General features: G+C 28.3%; 1 long non-coding RNA gene across 1 annotated transcript in view; it reads left to right on the top strand.

The window, feature by feature from the left end:
- The first annotated feature begins 2,919 nt into the window (after positions 1-2,919).
- LOC136796838 (uncharacterized) overlaps positions 2,920-11,329 on the top strand; it is a 184,255-nt gene continuing 175,845 nt past the window's right edge. Inside the window, exon 1 of the long non-coding RNA XR_010844601.1 lies at positions 2,920-2,992. This is a non-coding gene — a long non-coding RNA (uncharacterized lncRNA). The remainder of the gene's footprint in view (positions 2,993-11,329) is intronic.

Raw genomic sequence — 11,329 nt, 5'->3', positions numbered from 1 at the left:
CTTCCTCAATAATAACCATTATGGAAAAGTAACGCATGCTTTATAAACTTTCAAGTTATACTCGGAAAAAACTCGTTGGAAATAAACTTTTTCTCCAGTACAGAAAATATTGCGCTCAAGATGAGGCCCTTAGCAAAATATTTGCCTTATACAATCCTTCAACTTTTACTAATTTTTTTTTCGTTATGTGGATATTTACAATCTTTTTTTTGTATTTATTTATTAGCATTTACATAATAATAGATTTAGTAAAATTGAGATCATAATGTAATGAGTATTTTACCCATTGGTAAAATTATTGCACCCTAACAACACTAATTTAATTGGTAAGTAGAATATGGTCCGGGTGCGGTCAAATTAAACTCAGATAGTAATATTATGAACTATTTTTATTTGAGCCAATGTTTCGTTCCACGTTGCAAGGTTTCGTCAGGGCTAAAAAAGATACAAACACAACATTTTAAGTAACATAACATGTTAGGCCCTACAACGTGGGGCTAAACATTGGTTCAAATAAAAATAGTAGATAATATTACTGTTTGAGTTTAATTTGACGACACCCGGACCATATTCCATTTATTGGTACACACGGTTAATCCATAATTTCCATATTCCATAATTTTAATGATATTAGAAGGCCATCTTTTCAGCCAACTCGGAGGATTGCAAGAAATGGAAGAGGAAGCATGGTTCAAAACTACCGATTTTGTGTGGTTAGAGAGTTTATAATGTAAGGATTGATATCTGGTTCGGGATAGATCGGTTACTTATTAACGTTTTTATGGATGATTTTATTTGTGACAAAGTTGAGAGCATTGAGGATTTGGGATTGTAAGGATTGGATACGAGAGGTATTAAAACGTTTAGTGGAGCTCCAAAGCTCAACTCCATATGTCTAGATTGGCCTTATTGTCATGTAGATCAGTCTTTTGTAATGAATTAGAAGTTTATACCGTTTGTCTAGTATGTGCTATAATGTCTTGTGTAAGGATTCCAGGTTGGTCGTTTGTCCAGAGGTAGTTCAAGATAGCGGATCTGTTTGACAGAAGTAAGGGCAACATTGATAAAGGATACTGTAGGGCACTCGGCACAGGCTTATGACGAAGGGTAAAGGTGATTTGATGGTATTTATTTTAATCCTCTAATTTCGACACCATTCTTTGAGGGTTGTGGTAAGAGATAGGAGAGTTTGGGATGCAATTAAACAGTTATTAATAACTGCAAAAAAAATCTTAAGGTTAATTAGGCAACGTTTAATTATAATTAAAATCATATTAAATTAATTTGACATATAATAGGTGATATTTTAAACTTAGTCAGATATTAGGAGGACATTTGAAGGCAGTGTGATCTTTACCCTATGCGCCAAGGGTCCTGCGATCTATGACTTCTGTGGTCGATTAATTAAAATAAATGAAGATAGAACTAAGAAGAAAATTGCTTCTAGAATTAATGAGCAGTTTATTAGTGATTGATTGAAGCTAATAAGTTTCTATCAATGCTTAAGGAAATAGACTTCGAGAAAATAATTTATGATTTTACTAATAAAAAGTGTAGGAAATTCTTTTAAATTTCTATTACTTTTCTACTATTAAATAAAATAATGTTTCTAACTGTACTTCTGATGATAACCCAAAGTTATTAAATGACCTCATATCATTGTACCTGGGGTTACCATTCGGTAGTAGTCGGTAGCAGTGGGTTGCCATTCGGTTTAAAGAAGGGCTGTGGTTGTTAAATGTCATAATCTTATGAATGGCACTGTATTTTATATACAAAATTAATGGTTTTTCATGTTCGATTTCGGAAAATTATGTTAACAAAAACGGTTTTTGAAAATTCCAAAATATAGTACGACATTACGATAAAATAGAAATAAAGGGAAGGATTGCCTTTATTTTGTGTAATGATCTCCTCTTGTGACATTGTGACATGTCGTACATCGACATTTTTTTTTTTTTCGTAAATTCCTTTATTATTAAATTCATACAATACATAATGGAAATGTTAAATGCATACTAGTATAATATATTTATCATTTCCATTATGTATTTATGTATTGTATGAATTTAATAATAAAGGAGGTTAACAAAATGCGGACCCGCCCCGCTAAGACCCCCGAGAAGCGACGGTCCTAAATCACTTTTGAAATATTAGCTTAAAACAGGAAGAGGAGACTTTAAGATAGTTTAACCGAGTAATATTTAAAAAGCACCTGAAATTGAAAAACGGCATCTTAACACGACAAAACTCTTTCAACTAATTTAATCTTTTAAGTTATACAAGATTTTCAAAAAATGCTCGATGATGGATGCTAATATATCAGTTTGGGAACGAAAATATTTTGAACTAGTGGTCCGTTTTTGGCCCTAAACACTTGTCTATTGGATCCCCTGTGTAGACGAAATTATTTATTGATAAAACAAATATATGAAAAGCAAATTTTATAGTAAGTATTCTTATTTAAAGTATTCTCATTATGTACCAAACAAAAACAGTATATTAACTCTGAAACTATATCTCTAGGTACATTCCAGTTGCTCATTTGAAAGGTAATTGAAGTGTCCTACAAAGCTAAATTTGAACAAAAAAATATTTATCTAAGCATGAAAGATCAACATGCCTTACTTGCTGGACTTACTCCACCAACCACAACAGTCATCTTAATCGAACCAAAATTTGGAAATACACAGTAACTAAATGTTGTGGACTCTGCATTCAATGCAGTAAGGAAAGTGTAGTCACAATAGAGTTTATATAATTATTGCCATACCTTAGACAGTTTAGGAAGTAATAAACTGAATATATTATTTTGAGTCGACAATATTTGTTATTTTTCGAAAGCGAAACGAAAAGAGTTGCAAAATCGGAGGTGAGTTAGGTGTTGGGGCTGAAGACGAAGGCGCAGGCGCGGGTGTCCCGGGCCCCGGACTCCAGTAGCCCGAGCAGCCTTCTGCCGACACGACTCCTCTCATCCTATTCGTCCTTACAGGCAAGTATTGTATACATCTACTACTAATGTCACTAGCTTACTATCACTAGCAGTAACAGTAACGGTTAATGAGGCTGGCTACAGTATAGTTTGATAGTTTGGTAATGTTGACAAGGAACAATTAAGAGTATCTATAATTTAAACCGCATCGGGCGATATAATATGTTTTATTTGTCAATTAGTTACCTGTTTATATATGTAAAGGTAATATGAGTGGCCAAATATAATGTTCTTATAATATTAGACAACTGTCACTCGAAATATAATCTGTTTATAAAGTAACGTGTTACAGGTAACCAAGATAATCATAATTCTATTGTACGGAAACATAATTATTTAATGATTTGCTGTTTTATAAATATTGTAATTTATTTATTCATTACTAGATTAATATTTTAGAATATTAATTTATTTAGTTATATATTTACTTATTACAGGTATTAGCAATTTATTTTATATTTTAATAATGTATTTGACAGGTATATATTAATAAGTTATATATTAAAACATATGTATTATATACTTTATATTATTGAAACAAAAATATACTGAGTAAATCAAAAGTTAATATGAAAATTTTAAAAATTCTCTATTTATGTAATAGTTTACTTTTTATTAATTTATATTTTTTTTTTATGCCCTTATCCTAAACTATCAAAATGTCAGGATAAAATAATATGTTGATTTCAATTACCGGTAAATTTGTGTAGATATTTATTAAACACTGTATATACTTATATTCTTAAATTATTTCATGCATAAATTATTGCTAGAGTACAATAGAGCCCTGATATTCCCAACTGATAAGCTCGGCTAGGATGATCTCTACAGCATCCGATTCATATCATATAATTAAAAACTATTCATAACTATATAAAAAAGTAAAAAATAAAATATTAACGAATAACATATAATTCATAGATATTTATTTAATAAATTTTGATAATGATCAGTATATGAAAAGGTAGTATTAAATAGTTCTTAACTTTTAATACCTGATTTGACAGTTGCAAATTCATATTTGTAGGAGAATAAATTAAATAAAAAAATAATAAATAATAATTGTAATTTATCTTAATTTTTCAATTAAACAATATATTATCAAATGAACTTCCAACTGTCTTATGAACAATTATCTATATACTTATCATTTTAAAAAACCCACATATTTTTTTATAATTAATATAAATATAAGCTACTAAATAAACGTTATAGCTATTATCTAATATTTCCAAAAATCTATATTTAAAATTTCCCGTATTATCCTGATTAAGATGTTTGATATTTTAATTGTTATTAATTTGATACTTTACAATAATCTTATAATTTTTTTTCTACCTCCAAATTTAATTTGCTAAGCAAATACAATATTTACAGAAGAAAGTCTATATTTGTACATACATACTTACAGCCAAATCCAGGCTTATCACAGATTCTAATATTTTACATATATATTATTCAAAATATTGTATTTTGCGGGTACATATTATGTCTGTATAAGAATAAAACTCAAATTTAGAAACAAATGACAAATCTTCAAATTCATTGTATCTACACCTATAAAAAAGAAAATATTTTTAAAATATGCATATAATTATTTTATTGACTGATTATATTCTTCATTTATAATTTATATAGTCAAAATATCTTTTAATTCTTTTTTTATTATCTATAAAAAGATGAACTACCCACTACCTTTCCGAAGAGAAAAATAACGTTCTAACCATCACATTTTTAACTATTTATTCAGATATCTTCATTATTTATTAATTATATCATATAATATGAATTTTGATAATTTTATTTGTTGGTCAACTACTACTAAATATATATGATAATTTAGTTATTATATTTGATAAAGATAAATAGTTTAAATACTACGTATTGGAGGTTTTTCATCCAAAAACAATTTTCCAAAGGTGATGGAATATAAAATATATTTAATGTTTTGAAAATTGTCAGATTTTCCTCTTTACATTACATTACTGACGATATGAAAGAAAATAATAATAAATTCTGTAAATTATGAAATTATTTAAATTACGTATATTCTTAATAATTTCTCAGCTAATTAATATTTATTAATGATAGTTTTACTTCCTCACTACCAAAGAAAAAGAATATATGAATTCATGCAACAAATGAAAAAAAAAAATATTATCAGAATCGAAAATATGTTATACACGTTTTAGGCACCAAGAAAAAAATTTGGTTCCGTATCTGTCTGCAGGTCTATAATCAAATTTGTGTTGGGGTATAATCGATCGTAAAATTAGTTGGTTCCATATCGATTATTATAAGATTCTTCATCTTCTACTTTTGCTCATGCGTAAATGAATTTTCCTCGGGATACCTGTATATTCGAAAATGGCTCGTTCGATTAGGTTCGATACCTAAATTTGTATGAATGTTTGGAGTAATATAAAATGGATTTAGTATAAATTTCATCAGATACGTATACATTTTCATACGCAGGTGAAAATATTTTTTGGATACAGGTATATTTCAAAAACTATTTCATAAGTTATAGAACTTGAAATACAGGTAATTACGTAACAAATAGAAATATAAAAAATGATAATTATTAGTAAAAACAGTTTTCAGAAAAGAAAATATGGGAATAAAACCCATAACAACAGTGCAATACAGGCATACATATTGGCGGGTGTTTTTTCTTCGTTGTGATATGAAGGGTAAAATAAAACAAAGATATGTTTTAAATCTCAAAATATATCTATGCTTTATCATACTCTAACAGTTTTTATAAATAAACAAGATTTAATACTTTATTATGTTACTTAATATGGATGGCTTACATTGTATTATTTCTAAGTTTAGTGGAAATATATTTAGTGAAGTATTACATCGATATGATTCTGAAACATAAGAGAAATATTATTATATAATGTCAATTATGATATTTTGATTAGTTAATAAATTAATTAATCCTTAAAAAAATGTTATTGATAAAAATTATTAGTATAAACATTTAATAATATAATAATTTTAATGATATTAAAAGTTAATCTTTTGTACATTTTATTAAACTTATTGAATAAAGTAAAATAACAATTTACTAAGAAAAATTAAATAATTAATTTAAATCGATTATTTCTGATATAAAAAATACCTATGATTCTCGCAGTAGGACATATAAACAGTCTCGGAAGTAGGAACTGTTATATGTCTGATTCTTCAGCACACCTCCTTGAGCAATCCTTCTGATCAAAATGGCAATTTTAAATACCACAATTTATCTACTAATTTTGTGGCCTGCTCAATTTTGTTAGCTTTGAGTGAGTCTAGAAAGCCTATATGAAACCACGGCTCTCACACTGATAAAACATTCTAACTTTATTTCAAAAGAAAATTTAATATCCAAGTAAGGAACTGAACCCGGTTCGTTAAGACGGAATAATATTTTTGAAATTGATTTGAGAATTTTAGTTTGATACTTCCGGGTGAATAAATTTCCACAAACTCCATAAACTTATTTTGAAGTCTGGATTAAGTATTCATAAAACGAATACATTTTACTTGTTAATTTAAGAAGTATTCTGTTGGTCAAAAGTTTGAGCACACCTAAATTTTATTTTTGGGAAACTCGAATATTTTGGTATAGATAACGGGAAACTTAAATAATTTTTTTAATGAAATATTTTTTTCTATATCAATACTTAAGGTAATATAATTTTAGGGTTATATAATAAATAACAGATCCTTTAAATGTTGAGATTAAGTCTGACGAACGTCAATTTTTTAAATATTTATTCAATCAAAAATTAACATTAATTCTTTAGCCTTGGAGTATTTTGTATTTTAATTTTTTTTCGTTTAAATCGTTTCCAAGCCATAACATTTTTAATGACTAAACAAAATCGAGATAAAGCATAGTAGCCTGTTGCTTAATATATAAAAAAGGAAATTCTGATGAATACAAAAGGATACAAGCTTAATTGGAAATATGATTATTTTAGCTGATATTGTAGAGTTTTAGTTTAAATAGAAGTTTCCGGATGAATAATTTTTCTATAAAATTCAAAACTGAATTTTAAAGTGTATTTAATTAATTTCTATATAATATAAATAAACTATACTACAGGATGTTGAGAGTAAGTTATGTGACTATGAAAACCGGTATTGTTCCGTGCGACAACAGGAGGTAAAATCAGGTCAGTTGTTGCTCTCCCGCTATTATGTAATGTCCCAAGCAGTGGGACAAATGCCACATCGAAAATTATAGAGATAATTCCAATTTATATCGATTAGGATTCGGATTTAAATATTTTAGGTTTCAGCTGTAAGTTTTTCTAAAAGAACCTTTTAGAGACTAAAATTTGTATTTATTTCGTCGGGTAGGCAGAAGATTGATTGTTTTTTTTTTTGTTTTTTTTTTAATAATTTATTTATTGATATTTACAACTGTAATACACATATATACAACAAGTAAATTTGCTGTAGGTGACATAGTGGCATGATAAAAACATGTGGAGAATCTACCCACTGATAGAACTCCAATAACATTTCTAGAGGAGAAGATCTCGAGGTCATCTTCTTTTCGGACGCCTAGGAGGATTATTAGGTAATGAAGGAGAAGCCAGGTTAGAAACAAGTGGATTTGGGTGGTTGAGAAGTTTACTATGGAAGGGACGGTATTTGGTTCTGGCCAAATCGGCAACATATGGAATATTGAGGTCCTGATGGATGACTTGATTTGTGACAAAATAAGGAGCATTAAGGATTTTACGAAGGATTAGATTGATTGTTAAGTAGAAGAAAAGCCTTAAATATTAATTTAACATACCAAAATCATGTTTGTTAAATTTGATTTTGTATTTGACGTATTTCATAAAATTTTTGTTTCATAGTAGTTTTCATCTCAACAGATTGCAAGAAGGTTAATACACGCTACATGTTAAGGTTTTTTAACCTTATATACTAATATATATAATATATAATATTATATATATTTAACCTTATTATACCTTTTGAATATAGTAAGGTGATTTTAATTTCATTTTTACTTTCAATTACCTTCACATAGAATATATAATAATTAAAGTATTGCGATCGTTTAAAATTTCGTATTCGAGATTTCGACGGAAATATAAGTTTTGGGGTCCCCTGAGTCAAAATAACCATGTCCCTCAAAATGGTTTGTGTGTCTGTGAAGAGACTAGTTCAAAAACGAAATGTCGTAAGGAACCGAAATTATTTATTTGAGGCGGATATATACCTGGGATATGACAGCAACTTTTCCAAATAAATCGACCGATCGAAAGTGTCACTTTATAGAATCGATTTTTGACCTTTTTTGAAGTAGCTATAAGTATTTTAATTCCTTATATTTTTTCTTTATGGTAGGTCATTTATTTATTTTATTTTGCTTTTGCATCTTATTTTTAAACTCCAGAAAGCTTTATGTGGACTTTCAATTATTAACTTTAAATATTTTTAATTGACTTTTTTAAGAACTTCATTGGACGTACCGTCATTAAAGGTTGCATATTCTCACAAATCCTCCTTTTCGTTTTCTTATAGTTCAGGATCATTCTTTGCCATAATTCTAATAAGGTATTTTTTGTTTACTTTGCCCTTTTATCACTTGAGACAGTTTTTCTCAGTCAAAATGAACCTACATTGATTTATTAGAAGTTTTTGCAAGTAGTGCTTGGGCTGTCTCAAGGAGTTTAGGACTATGGTTAGAAGACCCCTAACTAACTCTTTTTAACCTGCATAAATAAAAATCAAAGAGACCAAACAGCTTCTATTTAATTTATTTGTCAAAACTTTCATGAATTATTTCACCGCAAAAGCTCAAATAGAATATTTAAATATACAATTTAATTAAAGTCTATTATGAATCTTAAAGTGTATGGCAGTATTCTCAAAGCTAATTATTTTGTTCTGTTTGCCAAATATATCTGGCATATTAAAGTGTTTTCTTGGCACTGTTTTCTTTTTACTGCCGGTTAATCCTAATGGTTAAACGGGGTTCTACTTTAGTTAAAACCACTAATCACTTCCACATTCTTTTATGATCACTAATTATTTCAACCTTGATTTTTATATATTGGAACCTGCTTTCTATTTAAAATAATTAATTTAAATTTAACCAAAAATTACAATTAATTCTTCTGTAAAATGTAAATATAAGTGTAATTCCCAAGAGTAAACATTTCAAAATCTCAAATTTTAATTATTACTTCAATGATATCATCATAACATTACGATACTTCTGTGCTATTTGTAAATGATAAGGCAAATTGTGATCTGCTTTATGGTTATAGTTTTTAAATTGACTATGCTGCTTTATGATACAAAGTTTGTAGATGAAACAAATGTTTTTAGTCAGTTATTACAGTAAGAAGTAATCTCAAGCTTGGATCAAACTATATTTCAGGGAGAATTAAATTTAATCAATTAAGAATGTTATTTGGAAAGTGTTTGGAGCTCAGAATTGAAGGTGAAACGTTGTACGCGATTCACAAACGCATACCACGTTCGTATGTCACAATTCTAATATAAATGCAATTTTAAAAAATACCTGTGTTCACTTACACTTCTCCCATTGCTTTCAATGCAGAATATCTTCTCTACTATAGATCCGATAAACAACTTTTTTTTGTTTAAGTTTAGTTTTGTCTTATAATTCATTGCGAAAGACTGATCTACAAGACAATCATAAGGCCCATCTGGACATAAGGAGTTGAGCTTTGGGGCTCCACTAAACCTTCGAATTCCTTTCGTATCCAATCCTTTCAATCCTAAATCCTTCGTTAAATCCTCAATGATCCTTACTTTGTTACAAACAAAATCATTCATGAAGACCTAAATGTTCCTTATTTAACCGATCTAGCCTGAACAAGATATTAATCCTTCCATTATAAACTCCCAGACCATTCAAACTCATTAGTTTCTAACCTTGCTTCATCCGATCATCCTATCCTTTCTTCATCATTCCTAACAATCATTCATGTTTCCGGGATTTGAAGGCCTAATGAAATCGATAGAGTATGCATTTCCAGGATTTGAAGGCTTCATGAAATTGATAAAGTATGCATTTCTAGGATTTGAAGACAAAAAAGTCAGTATTTAAAGAATCCTTAAATAATTGTTTTATTCTTAGCTCAAATTTAAATTGGTCCGAAAGTCCGATTTGTGCCGTTTAGTATACTTTAACGGTCTGTTGGTATAAAATAAATTTTAAAAAGTAGAAAAATTAATAAAAATGAAGTAAATCGGTTAAGCAGGTCAGTTTGAGATCAAGCTGTGAAACATTTTCATGATTAGTTTATTTATATATTAACTTTAATTTATTTTTGGAGAGTAGGTAACAAATAAAACCCAAATATCAGTTTGATTCTTATCTCTTAAATTTATTTTTCTCCCACGTCTCGACCCTCAGGACATTTTCAAAGAGATATCTAAAATATTTATATTTACTTCACTCAATGCATAACGCTATGTTTCTGCTGATACCTTACAATTACATTCGATAAGTCAAAGTTATTGAAAATTTTCCTTCGTGTTGTTATCTTTGATAAGAAATATATTCATCAATTAATATAACAATTTTTTTTTCTTTTAATAATTTTCTAAAAAATACTTATTATCATAAAAATATTTATATTCTAATGAAAATTTGAATTTTCAACAATTTTCTCATATACCCAATATAAACTTTTACACAATTATATAATCACAAGGTTAGAACCCTATTGTTAAAAATATATAGTGCTTTATATATTTTATCATTTATTTATATAATTTTAATTAATAATTTTTTTAAATCTAAATTAACATGATTTAAAAACTAGTTTTTATCTATTTGTATATATATATGGAAAAAAAAAGACTAAACATTCATTTCAATTCTAACATCTTTATTTTTTTTTATTTATGCATATTTTTTAACGATTTTATTAATATTTTTATTTTATTTAAACGTCCGAGGGGAGAACTGAAGTGTAGGTGGGAGGATTGAGACAAAACTATGGTTGATTTAGATTAGGACTGGTATCACTGGGCAGATGTATATAGACTGCGATTAGTGGCATCGACACCAAACCTTCGGGTTCTTTAAGACAAAAATAATAGAAGTTCTACAGAATATAAATTTACCGGTATTTTATAAAATGGTCTCAGGCTAGACCTAAATAGAGTTGCCTGTCCTTATCTGTTATATTATAGCGAAACAGCGGTAGTTCCCTTGGTCTAGCGCAATTCTACTAATGACCAACCAGGCGAGTTTTAAATTGATCTTCATACATTCTCTGTTTACGTAGATTTTGCCTTCCGTTCTGACTGTTCTGGCAATTTCCCGAACCTTCGGTA

Source organism: Halyomorpha halys, unplaced genomic scaffold, assembly GCF_000696795.3.
Source record: "Halyomorpha halys isolate HHAL.00 unplaced genomic scaffold, Hhal_1.1 Scaffold1448.1, whole genome shotgun sequence".
Classification (NCBI taxonomy): domain Eukaryota; kingdom Metazoa; phylum Arthropoda; class Insecta; order Hemiptera; family Pentatomidae; genus Halyomorpha; species Halyomorpha halys.
Note: the sequence above shows the minus strand (reverse complement) of the source record. Positions and strands in the feature narration are given on the sequence as shown.